The sequence below is a fragment of the Ambystoma mexicanum genome, chromosome 2p (genome assembly GCF_040938575.1).
Source record: "Ambystoma mexicanum isolate Mex_15411 chromosome 2p, UKY_AmexF1_1, whole genome shotgun sequence".
In the NCBI taxonomy this organism is placed as follows: domain Eukaryota; kingdom Metazoa; phylum Chordata; class Amphibia; order Caudata; family Ambystomatidae; genus Ambystoma; species Ambystoma mexicanum.
This window is the reverse complement of record NC_090923.1, coordinates 43,306,515-43,320,346: the sequence shown is the minus strand read 5'-3', so window position 1 is coordinate 43,320,346 and position 13,832 is coordinate 43,306,515. Positions and strand designations below refer to the sequence as shown.

The 13,832-nt window shown below is 42.9% G+C and overlaps 1 long non-coding RNA gene across 1 annotated transcript in view; it reads left to right on the top strand.

Annotated features, from left to right (window-relative positions):
* Positions 1–5,560: 5,560 nt before the first annotated feature.
* LOC138566176 (uncharacterized) overlaps positions 5,561–13,832 on the top strand; it is a 73,886-nt gene continuing 65,614 nt past the window's right edge. The window contains exon 1 of the long non-coding RNA XR_011301858.1: positions 5,561–5,638. This is a non-coding gene — a long non-coding RNA (uncharacterized lncRNA). The remainder of the gene's footprint in view (positions 5,639–13,832) is intronic.

Here is a 13,832-nt window from a genome sequence, read left to right as displayed (position 1 = left end):
CGTTCATTTGTTTCTCAAGCTGTAATGTTCTTTGTTATATGGACTAATACATTTGGTTTGGCACTCGTTTGACATGTCTAGCACATTCGGTACAATTAGCAGCACATAAGCCAAGACCGAGATGCAAGTAGATAGGACATGAAGCTGCCCTACCACCCAATTAGCCCAACATCTCTCATCACCCATGCATTTCGGCCATGAAATTCTCTTGGCCTTGCAGAGTATTCTTGTCCTAGGAATGCAACGGGAGTGAGGACACTCACTATCGTGTCTGGAACTCCAAGTTCAAGCCCTATTTCCATCCTCGACTCACGTGACAAGAGACCACGATTCTGTTCATTCTCCAAGCTTTTAAATGTTTTAAATGAATTAAGACTTGGCATCCTTTGTGTTCTTCCTTGCACCTTAACATGAGAAGATTCATCCTCCACACACACGTTCCTCTTCAGCATAGATAGCTGACCTTGACTTCAGGCCAGACAGCCTCTCAATGCAGCTCCATCAACCTGCTATTCTACTGCGTCACAGCCTTCCATTTTCTATCCATGATTCTTTGGCTTAATTATTTTATGATAACAATGTCCAGTTTCTGTACAATCGTGGCACCGCCTGCATTCTATTCAATACTTGTAGCTAGCCTATACAATGGGCTTCATTACAGGTTCAGCGGTAGCTTTGCCGGTAAAACCGGCAGGCTGCCACCAAACATGCACATTTTTCCGGCACCTGGTAATGGGGAAATACAGGGCCATTACAGCCCTGGCGGACCCTGCATTTCCCCTTTGCCAGGCGCCGGAATGTATTACTCCCCATTCCCATTTGAGTCTAATAGGACTCAATGGGAAGGGGGAGGACGGTAGCACCAGCACCATTCAGAATGGTTGCAGTGCTACTGTCAGTGTCTGCGAGCGGTTGCCGGTCGGCCCGCCAGGTCAAACCTGGCGGGCTGATAGGCACCCGCTCAATGGACTAGTAGTTTGCCGGTCCGGTAACAACGGTACCAGCAAGCTTACCAGTACCGTTGTTACCGGACCGGCAAACTTGTAATGAGGCCCAATGACTTGATCTATCTTGCGTTTCAGCACATTTACATTCATTAAACCTATGATTTCTGCAGAACTTTCTAACATGTAATCTTCTTCTTTTACACTTTTAAGGTACAATTGATTCTTTACTTCATCATTTCTCCTCTAGGGTCCATACATTGTCTTCATTCAGTATTTCAGGACTTTGTGCACACTTTCTTATGACATCATCAGTTCATTTTCTTAGCTCTTTATCATATTCCTTCAGGGAGTTCCTCCTGCAGGCTGTCATCAACTCGAGGTTGCATTCGATATGGTCGTCTTAATGGATACTGTCTTCCATATACTTGCTGCGATATTGGTACAATAGCTGGTGTTACACAGGGCACGGCCTCATGGCTCCAATACAGGGGAGATAGGGGGGTAGGATCTCATGCAGATTTTTACGTCTGCTCCTCTGCAGGTCTATGGAAGCATGGCGTGGGAGCTGTGGCTCCGTGGATCAGACTAACATTGTGAAGGGAACCGTGTGGCGAGGCTGTCCCTTTCACTTGTGTTCAAGATGCTTGTTGCCCTGTGCTGAGAGGTCGACACAGGAGTGCCTGAGGGGCAGGAGTTGGACCCCGGACATGAAAAGCAGAAGCCAGTGTGATTTGCACTGCTGGGAAGGCTGTGAATGCGACCAGTGAGTTTCTAGCAAATGAGAAACCCTGTGCAGAAACATTTGAACTTTTCTATTCGAGGAATACTTTGTATCAGAGGGGTCACGTGTTTAAGGAAACATGTTTTCAAGGTCTTCGATTTAATCTATTGTCAACTATTGAAATATCAGGAATACTTTGTATCGGAGTGGTCAGGAGTTTCAGGAAACACGTTTTCGAAAGTCTCTGAATGCTAGGCATTTTGTTTAAAGCAAACTGAAGGAATATTAAACAGTGTATTGAATTGAAAGTGTTTTATGAGTACAACCCATGTCTATTTAATAACAAAATGAATGGACACTTTACAAAAAAGCAGAACTGTTAAACAGAACTTTAAATTCAAATAAAACTACTGTATGCTGAACTCTAAAATGAATGAATCTTTAAATCTAAGACAAAACATTATATTCTATATTCTAAAGTAAATGGAACTTTAACATTGAATCAGAGAGAGGCATATTGAAAACCAAATTGAGTGAAAAATACATATAACCGAAAATTACATTGAAAGCAGAATTAACTGAAACCCAGAAGTTTAATCCAACACAGCCAAGATATTCACATGAAAACGAACCATTCAAAGAGGGTGCAATTGTGGTAAAGATCCCCAAGAAGACAAAGGATATTTTTGTGATACTGAAATTAAGTCTTGGGGAAGGGAACCCTGAGACTTGAAACATTTACTGACTTGAGTTCCAAAACGTTTGGGTTTGGAACTGTATTACTTGGAACTCGGGGGAAGGGAACGCCGAGTATTGGTTAAAACTGTATAATCCTGAACATGAGAGGTCATTTTGAGACTTTTTTGCTGAACTGTTTTATACTTGGGAAAGGGAGCTGAAAGGAAGCTGCGAGCTGGAAGAAGCTAAGAACTTTATGTTGGACACTATTTATTTTGGATGCGGACATCCCTACACATTGTATAGATTAGTTGTGAGGGAAAGTATAGGTTTTGCAGGAGAGAACCTTGGCTATGAGCCAGCGGTGTGGGCTGCACTCCCAAAAAACCCAACAATGGCTTTCTTAATTTTAATCCAGTTCAATAAAGTTCAATTAAGTTAAGTATGTTCATGGTAAATGATTTATTCTTCATATATTTATCTATTTAGATTTCTTTAGCAGATGTATTCACTTTGGCCAATGCATTTCGGAAGGCAAGGTCCTTCATCAGGGCCTGGTCAATTTGTTATCAAAGTCAATCACAAAGTGTTATGATCGTTGTAAGGACACATCAAAGTATAAAAGTGCCAAAACATGCAGCCATCATAGTTAAGGAAATGTCAAGGATCCAAATCATTGTTGTTAGTAAAAGCACGGATTCATATGTACCATACACAATCACAAAAAGAAATGGAGATCACCAAAGCATTTACATGTTCAAACCATACATCACTGAAGGAAAATGCAATTGATACATACGTGTCAGCAGCACAGGGACATGGAGAAAGTAGAAAAAAAGAGAGAAAAGTAAACAAAGTATAATTGTGGCAATCCTTGAAACGAAAGGGATAGTTCTACAAATGCAACTGACCTGGAGACATAGAGTGAATGAAGATCTTGATGCGAAAATTCTTATCTTGCGCCTAACATCATGTATAATGATAGAATACTTAATGTAGGAAGCTGTAAAGACGACTGCGTATATAATCTGTAAAGAGATTAATAAGTCTTACCTATATAGATGCTGAGGCGTACAAAATGTGCTGAATAATGATGTGGCGTCTAGTTCAGGCGCCGCGTACAGAATGCCAGCTGCTGAGTACCAAAGGAAAAATCAGTGGGCTATCCGTGGTTATCTTCCGTGACATATACTATCATTACGACTTTATGACTAATGTTGCGCTGGTCCCAGTATGTCTCTAGTATTGTTAGATTCACATAGATAGTTCCCCTTTATGCTAACTCTGCCGCAAAACGATCACCAAAAGTCATAGGTGTATGCCAAAACGATGGTAAACTCTCTTGTTAGTATAAATATATAAGCTGTTGGTTCAGCATATGGGTAAAGGCTATCAATATGTATTGCAAAAGTGCCCAAGCCTCTGTCAGCATCTAATAGACGTATCCATAAACGTGCGAGATGGTAACTCACAGAGGGTCCCTAAGCCTTATCTGCTGTGACGTGTGTCCTCTGCGAACAAACTCACTTCGGAACGCGCACCGCTGCAGAAGTAAACTAAGGCGTGTCATGGCAACGTTCCACCTAAGTAGTAGCTCCCATCGTGGATCGGGAAGGGCCTGTGGAACACCACAAAAAGGTTTTAAAAAGGAACTCCACAAACTAAAACGGCCACTGAGACGGAGGACCGATTTTACCGTTACGAAATGGAAATTGGCAGGTAGAGCCAGAGTTAGACATATTAAGTCACAACTAGCGCAAACTATGCATAGAGAGAAACAGGATATGAATGTGGGGTGTGATGGGAAATGTAGTAAAAGGTAGTGAAAAGTCTTTGATTCTGTGCAAAATAACTCTAGAGAGTGCGTCCGTGTGTGGGTGAAGTCACTGACATAGATCAATTTATCTGCGCTGTAGAATAGTCCAAAAATTGTAACTTGTTACCCAGTAAGATAGTTGTATATGGACATAGGCAGACATTTAGAGAAGGAGGGTTATTCGGACAGTCCTTCAAAGTTATATGACACAGTGCTACGTCACAATGAATCATCCATTGTACGCAAAGTTGTTCTAGAACATGCGTCAGTGCAGTCCCACTATTGAGTGGGTAAGATTACTAAAATAGGTCAAATAGGTTAACATAGAGTGTAGATTGGTCATAGAAAATAGCGGAAATTTAAGAAAACAGGATAATTAGAACAATCCTTCAAAATTATTCAACACAGTGCTACCTCGCAGGTCACTCTGAATCGAATGTTCATGTGTGTGTGTGTGTGTGTGTGGGGAGATGTGTGTGTCCACTTATAGTTGAACATGGAAAATAGCAGCCTGGTAATTCCCATGCTCTCCCATACTTAATGCTTGTGCCGTATCATAATACATGTTGAATCTCGTCCTTCTAGTTACTCTTTAGTACACTGACAAAATACCTATTTCCATCGTAAATTGCATTCTGCCATCTATGCCATTCAGGTATGTAAACATTTCTAGTAGCGCATCTTTGGAACCATTCCACACTCCAAAAATGTCGTCAATATATATCTATGCCAGTTCTTGATGTATCTGTTCCATATAGGATGTTCAAGTGCATGCATGATCTCGAAGCGGTACATGAAAGTATTAGCAACATTTTTGGAGTGTGGAATCGTTTGAAAGATGAACTACTAGAGTTTTATACATACCTGAATGGCATAGCTGACAGAATCCAATTTACGACGGAAATAGGCATTTTGTAAGTGTACTAGTTTTACATGCGCAGAGAGAAAAGCACTCTCATAGGAAACAACAGAGCCGAACTCTGTGAGAACTACACTCCCCATAACCCTCTGTCATATTTGAGGAAACATCAGGCGCTTCTGTGACAAGCCGATCTTTGCCGACTTCTTAACCTGCTGCAATACCATCTTTTCTCAGGCATTTCTTTCATAGTATCTGGATTCTACCAGACACGCTGCTAACTTTGTCTGTTGCCCTTCCCCATAGAAGCACGCCTTTGTTACCTTTTTAATCTACAAACTGAGTGCCGTGTGCTTGTAGAGTGGATTGCGTTTTTCTGCATTGATTGGTGTATACTATTTTGTCATTGTACTAGTTTTACATGCTCAGATAGAAAAGCACTCTCATAGGAAGCAACGGAGCCAAGCTCCGTGTGGGAACTACACTCCCCATAACCTCCTCTGTGACATTTGAGGAAACGTCAGGCACTTCAGTGCTGGCGCTTCTGTGACAAGCCAGTCTTCGAAGGTCATCTACGAACTCAGCTTCTCGGCGCCCTTGCATTTACACCGCTCCAGGTAAAATTAAACTCCTTTCTTCCTCAAAATCTGTTGCGAAGCCACCCCAAGATTACAAGATGGGAGACATTGAGGGAGAATCACTGTCTCTGGCCACAGTGCGAGCAAATCGTATCGCACTCATTAACGAGCTGAAACTTACCAGGTCAGACGCCATGGAGGCCACCCACACTGACTCTGCCTTAGGCCATAAGAACACACAGGTCGCCAGTGACTAATGCCCTCCTACACTGGCATGCACAACCAATGCGTCTAGTGACTTGACTGATATACCCCCCCTTTTCGCTCCCTGACAAACAGACCATACCTAATATAGAGAAGCAAGCCAATCCCAATCCCACTCCCGGCATCTCAAAACACTTGCAAGATATGAATGCAGTATTAGGTAGTGCCACAATAAAATGAAAACCCCCAAGTTAAATACAACTAATATGGGCCATTCTCCTCATGAACACATGTCTGGAGTTTCCCTGAAAATAGCTCTTCTTAATACTGGATCCCTAAACAGCCACACAACCAATATCCATGACATGATTGTTGATAGAAACTTAGACATCTTGTGCCTAATCGAAACATGGATAAAAAATACCAGTGGCCCTTCCATCAATCTAGCAGTACCCGTAGGATACTCCATGCTCTGCAAAAATAGGGAATCCGGAGTAGGAGGTGGGGTGGCAATAATAGCAAAAACTGAGCTGGGTCCGTTTACATCCCCCATCGTCAGGACTGTGAATACTGCTAGCTAAAATGACTCCTAATCCTAACAGTTGTATAAACATTTTCCTGATCTACAGCCCACCTACCACAATGCCCAATTTTAATGAGGATATGACACACATCCTGAACTCACTAGAAGGCGCAAACCGTGCTAAGCTTCTCCTCGGCGACTTCAATCGCTGGAAAGGGGACAAGTCTGATAAAGAAGCCATAGAATTAGAAAGAGCTTTAAACAATACACAATTCCAAGTTATTAACAATGCACGTACTAACAATAACAATCACATTTTAGATTGGGTGTGCACTAGAAACTTAACTGCCCAGATCGATCAAACATTACCATGCATTTGGTCTGATCATCATTCCATTGAATTACACATCCAACTTCCCAAGGAACACACAAAACGGCCAAATGCAGCCAAATCCATCTCCAGTAGGAATTTTAATAACCTGCAACCCTCGGATTCTTCATCTTTCCTTAACATCATTATGAAGGAAACTTCCAACAATGATTCACCCGAACATCATCTTAACAAATTTCATAAAAGGCTTACCACTCCGATTCATAAGGTAGCACCCCTTAAAAACGGACTTGTCTGAGACAATCCTGATCACCAAAAATGGTTTAGTCCTGAACTGGATGCATTGAAAAAAGAGAAGTGAAAGCTAGAATCTATCTGGCTTAAATGCCAACCCAAAGAAACTAAAGATGCTTGGAAACAAGTCGATAAAACCATAAAAACAAAGTGGTAGAGAGCAAGAGGAATTTCTATAACTCCGAAATTCCACAGGACGCCAACAGCTCTAGAAAACATTTTGAAACACTAAATGTACACTCCCCACCTTAAAACTCTTAGGAAAGTGAAAAAAACAGTGGAATCCGCATGGAAAAACTCCCCTTCAGAGTCGAACAAGGACAACTTTACTGCAGCCTCATTCAATTACAAGGAAGGGTTGTTTGGCAAACACACTGCGCACAACAACAATTTGAAATGCAAATGGTTTAATCAGAAAACGTAGCCCGTCACGTGTTTCGAGCGACTGGCACTTCTACTGAAATTAATTGTACATTAAAGTAAAAAGGTACAAATAAAATAAACAGAATACATGTGGGAGACCCAAACACAAAGCAACACAGTTAGGTGGTCAAAGCCAACCAATATAGATAGTCATTCAATGCATAGGTTGTCAACGAAGTCGTGCAAATAAGTGCACTGTGACAAGTGAGACAATTTTTAGAAACAAAAATTATACGACCCATATGGTTTGAGTTAATCCAATTCGGACATTTCCAGAGGTGGAAGGGAAAGAAGAGGGTAGGAAAAGACAGAAATAAAGACATTATCATTTAGAAGCAATGTTGGCCATGCAGTTAGTCAATGTCAGTAAAAAGACATTATACGGTACCCGAGACTGGAGAGTCACTGGCAGTGGAGCCCACGTTATTATTACTTCATCCTCTTACCAATTCATGGGTAAGTGCGTTTTTAAAAAATCACACTATGTCCTCTTCATTGATTAAATAAAGGATACTGCAAAGAAATTGAATGCTCTACCTATCTCCATAAGAGAGGAACCTTCCTTCTCACTTTTCCGTAGCAAAGTTAAAACTTGGTTCTATGAGCAGGACCTCAACCCATCCGCACCATAAAACAAACTGGGCCTCATTACACGGATGGCGGTAAGGGTTTACCGGTACCGGAAAGGGTACCAGTGCCGGTAAACCCTTACCGCCTTACTACGAGGTCCCTTTGTGGGACCCTACCTTAACGGCTGGTTTTACCAGCCGTTAAGGACGGGTCCCGCAAAGGGACCTTGGAGGTTATTACGGTACCGCAATTTGCGGTACCGTAATTACCGCCTTCCCCTTTCCCATTGAGCCCTATGGGAATGGAGAAGTTCCATGGTGAATGGGGAATTACCGCCCCCACACACCTTGAAATATTGCGGTAATTCCACCATTCACCATGGCGGACTCAGTAAAATACCGGCGTCAACCATGGCACTAATAGCGCCATGGTTACCGCCGTCCGTGTAATGAGGCCCACTGCACCAATAATTAGCTCGCTATTCAATTGCCATGCCTGTGTATATATGTATTAAATTGTATATTTGCCTGTATTATAATCTCTGTATTTCTGCACCATATCTATGTCTACATGTATTGCTTGTATATTCACACCTGTGTAACTTGTAAAATTGCTAGTATATTAATGCCTGTGTAACCTGTAAGATTAGCGCCCAGATGCCTCATGGCTCGGCTGTGCTTTACAAATAAATAAAATACAAATACAAATACAAAATAAAATTACCAGAGAAACCTAATACCCTCCAAACTCCTTTTTTACCCACTGCCCAAGATTCATTGACAGTGCAGGCTGCCTTTGTGGAGACAATCTAGGCACAAAAGAAAATCAAAGACAAAAATACAGTCCAGGGCCAATGCTAGTCAACATCTTTCCGCATAAAGGCAACAAAGTCCCAAGCCAGCCCTCCTTCTCGTTCTGTGAAATTGACACATACGACATGGAAAAAATTACTTAAGTCAATGAGACCTACAGCGTGTTCAGAAAATACTATTCCATCTAAAACATCAGAACATTTTCGCTCCTTTTCTCAATAGCTTCGTAAATGCATCCATTAGGGTAAGAAGGGTACCCATGTCCATTAGCAGTTGAAGTCACACCACTTCCAAATAAAAAAACAACCTCGGTCCCAAAGATCCGAACAACCTTAGGCCAATTACCAACTGCAACGTACTTCTCAAGGTCTTGGATGAAGCAGCTTGCATACAGTTCCAGTGCTTTGTTGAAGCGAATAACATTCTACATCCCAAGCAGTCTGGCTTTTGGCATCATTTTAGTACTGAAATGGCTTTAGTAGACCTCCAGTCACACATGCTACATATCACAGAAGATGTCAAAGCGTGTATCCTGGCCTTATTGGATTTATCTGCAGCCTTTGATCTAGTGGACCATGGAATTCTTAAACAAACACTGGGCCATCTGGGACACTGCTCAGACAAAGCGGTGGACTGGTTCCTCTCATTCCTATCTGATCGGGAGACTAGAATCCAATAGGGGCAGGCTCAATCACCTGCAGCTCCTATTTGGTGTGGTGTCACGCAGGGGGAAAGCCGGTCACCGTTACTTTTCAACCTGTATATTAGACCCCTTTGTTCCCTCATGGACGGTCTGGGTGTGTTCTTTACTAACTACGCTGACGACACCCAGCTAGTCATAGAAAGAACAGTAGGGTATGCCACTGACGCCATAGCCTTATAAACCATATATTATCTAGTTGAAGACTAGATGTCGACCAATTGGTAATGTATACACGGCGATAAGACAGAATTGATGATTTTCGGCTCAATAGCCACACAGCTTAACTAAGCACCGATTACACCAGCTTCCAAATAGGCACACGCTGCATCTATGTCCTTTACAAGGTGAACACTCTGGGTATTCAACTGGAGGCCTCCCTTAATTACGATGCATATGTCAATCAGATGACAAAAAAGCTGCAACTACTCCCTCCACCTTTTGAAAAATATCCAACCGTATATCACCAGAGACAACGCAACAACTATTGCCCGAGCCACTGTCTTGTCCAAGTTGGATTATTGCAACTGATTACTGATTGGTGCTTCAACCAACAATGTAAGGAAGTGTCAGGTACTACATAACAATGCAGTTCGCATTGTTAACAAACTCACAACGACGAGAGCACATCACATCTCACAGGTGGAACCTACACTGGTTACCTATACAAGAACGAATCAATTTTAAAGTAGGATCCATTATTCATAAATGTGTGCATGGAACTGCACCATCCTACCTGAAAACTCTGATACCACAGTACTGTCCCACTAGAGTATTGCGGTCAGCAGTCAAAAAGCAGATCACATGCCCTAAATGCAAGCGCGGAAATGGCCTGGGAAGATCCTTCCCTGTCAAAGCGGAACACTTCTGGAACTGCCTTTCCACCGCAGTCACAAGGGATGACAATTTCAGAACCTTTAAGAAAGTCCTAAAAGGTCCCCCCCCCCGATGAGTCCTCTTGGCCACTGTCCTGTCTTTGATGGATTTGTCTTATGTGTATGTGTTTTGCGCCCCGATGCCTGCGGGCTTTCGGCGAAGTGCAAATAAACAAATAAATAAAAATAAATAGGGTCTTTCTCTGCCTCTCTCTTGGCTTTGGCAATGTGAGGCTACACCGACATTTACCCAATGTTGTATAAAGTATGGGCAACCAATTTCACCACTTACAGATCTTTCGTTTTCCTTTTTCTGTCGCTGGCAATATTAGTTCATTTGTATCTGCCTTGATTTCATTAGCGTTTGGCTTGGGCAATACTTGTGGGAATTATCTTTCAACAATATTGCCCCATCTTGTGGTTGGGTTTTCCATAGAATTACACGTTTTAAGTTATAGTCGAATGGCTTTGCTTTATAGGATTTTCACTGCTGCTCAACGGTTCGGTATCCAAATTGCTTTGGGGACCGCTTTCATTCATTCACGAGTGTTGCGGTCGCTGCTTTCCAGTTGTTCGATATACGCAATTATCTTCAGGATGACTTTCACTCATACGCGAGTGCTGCTCTTCCACTGAATGCCTGTCTGGGACACGCGAACGTGGAAGGAGCACTTCGGGGCTACTACCAGCATGTACACTCACCGGGTAAACCTTGCGTCTCCTGTCCCTTCGCCGCTCACAGGACTTCTTCTTCTGTGGCTCCCTGCAACCCGGCAAACTGTTTCTTGGAGTTTGCCTTTGCCCACGATACCTGCAATGGGAGGCTCTGTCGCTCTGGAGACGCTCTGGTGCACGCCAGCCACCAGAGACAGCCTTGGGGCCCTTGGGAGCACAGCAGCCACCTGAGACGGTCTCCTGGGAACAAAAGCTTCCCTTGCCTTCTCTTCCCACTGCACAGCCTCTGCACTTCAGGATTCAAGAGTCCCCGACCCTCTCAGGATCGGCGGCCGCGAACTGCCGCACAGTGGTCCCAGCATCTTCCCTCTCTCCTAGATTCTGCTTGGGCTGCAAGCTAGTACCATTCTGCTTCTGCTGTTTTCAATCACGGCTTCTATGCTTTCCTGCTTTCTCTATGGTCTGCTCTCTCAGGTGTGGATCATTCAAATGAATGAACTGGCCAATCCTGCAACGTTGTACCTTTTCAGCCCTCTTCGTCACCAGGGAATTTTGGGACTTAATGTCCCTAATTTTAAAGTCAATTTTCCTGAATTCTTCTGCCTTACAATAAGCCATTAAAAGTGTGGGGTTTTGGGGAAAGTTGAACGTAGGATTTCCCCCTCCTCCTGTTCTGCTTCCCCCCCATGTGTTCCTCCTGCAGAACACCAACTGCAGGGTCAGGATCAGGAAGTGTCTGCCTTTCCCTGGCCACATGAGAAGGGTCCCAGGCCAAGTTTTTGGGGGAGATTAAGGGCTGATTAATCACAGCAGCATCTTAGCTTCTGGCAATGCAGGTTACAAATATCCCCCAAATGGTATCCCATATAAGAGGAATTGTGCCCTGGCTGCTTATTTCACTTGTTCGGTATTCAAAATAATTAGTTCCAGTTAAATGTCTCATTTGGATAGCCCCGGGGCCACCTGGCGTCTCAGGCCAGCTCAACGATCTTCCATTGCATCACCTTCTCACTCACGGGTACCGTAGCGGATCTCCTTGGGTCTGTCTGCACTGCTGCCAGCTCCGTTATGATTGTCGCAGTAAGCACAGTCCTTCGGTGGAGCCCTAACAGCTCAGTGAGGTCTCCGGTTCTGCTTCCTTACCGGAGCGGTTCACAGCGTGCTGGTAGCTCATCTCCAACACAGCATAGCTTTCTCCAATGCTGCTTCCAGCTGCGCTCTCTCTGCACTGCCATGCATCTTCTGTCACGTTGGCTTTGGTTGGTGCTTCTTCTGCTTCCACAGCGTATCCCACATTTAGTCCTGCTGACGCCTCTGCTACTCCATCAGCGTCTCCTTCTCTCACCTGAATCTCATTCTTAAATGTAAATGTCCCGCTCAGGTGCTTCACACTACAACAACTAGACTGCTCATTATGTTTCATAGTTTCTTTAATCTTCATCAACTCGGAGTACCTCTTCCTCGTCTCAGTACTAAAGGCATTATGGGTTCTGAAGTCCATAATGTTTTTGGTCTTTTTATATTTAATTAACTTTACTGATATGTGAACTGAGAGTTGTCAAGTTTATGTGAGGTTGTGAAAAGAAGTTATTTACCCTTGTTCTTAGGACCTCTATATAAGGCAGAATCATAACTATCTGAGGTTATCATATTTCTTCCTGAATCTCCAAAGTACCAACTTTATCCTGTTTACCAGACTTTTCATAGTCTTTGCTTCAGGTAGTTCTAGGATAGGGAATTGTACATTGACAGCATGCCATTAGGCGTTTGGGTATTATGGTCATCTCATCGTCAAAAGAAAACTGTGTCTGTTCTAGAGGAGTCACCACTTCCCCTTGACAGCCGTCTCCTCCCTTGTGTTCCTCCCTTCCCTCATGTTACCAACCGCAGTGTTAGGCTCAGGTAGCGGCTGCCTTCCCCTGGCCACATGAGAGGAGACTTTAGGTTGGGGTTTAGTGATGACTCCACAGGCTACATCTGTAAGAGGATTCAATTCAACACTACAGCTAAGTCAATGCCTAGTCTGGGATACTGAATGGAAACCCTTATTGATATATCTTTATGTCCAGTTCATGCGTTCTGGATGACTACCCCTATATAACACCCCTCTCTTGGAATCCCCTTGACCCCACTGAGCCAAGAAGTAGTTCTGTTTTGCAAGTTAAAAGGTTTATTTGATAATTTAAACAAGAGATGTATATATCACACCTTATAATAAATTAATAATTGAATAGCACACTTAATCTGATATGATAAAGATTAACAACGGAGAATCTGGCACTAACACGCTTCTCTATAATCAATAAGGAGTTGACATGAAATGGATAAGGTAGCACACAGGTGAATAGGAACGAAAGTATAATGGGGTAGAGGATGATTTATGTAAGCTCAGATGGATGCAATATTCAATGAATGCAGTACAGAAAATACTCAATATGATTTCAACCAAACAATGTAATCACTTTTCTCTGGCTATTCACTCCCCCCCTTGATGCAATGCAAGGAAATGGAAGGAAGCACACAGTTCTCAGAAATGCAATCAACTGTAATTCAGTTCACCCCAGCAAGCTTAAAGAAAACAGATAGGAGTTTTGAAAACACAGGCCCAAATTGCTTTGATATGTGCTGGCAATGAATTGAAAAATATGCTAAAATACTTTTAATTCCCTTTCAGAGGTTCAGGGTGAGTGGTATCTAGTTAATATTAGTCCAGGCTCACACTAGCAATGATGCAGGGATAGTTAGCAGGTTAAACGAATTTCTGGCAATGGAAGGCAAGCAGCAGCAGCTTTTTACACGTGAAGAAATTTGCAAATCGCGGCAAAA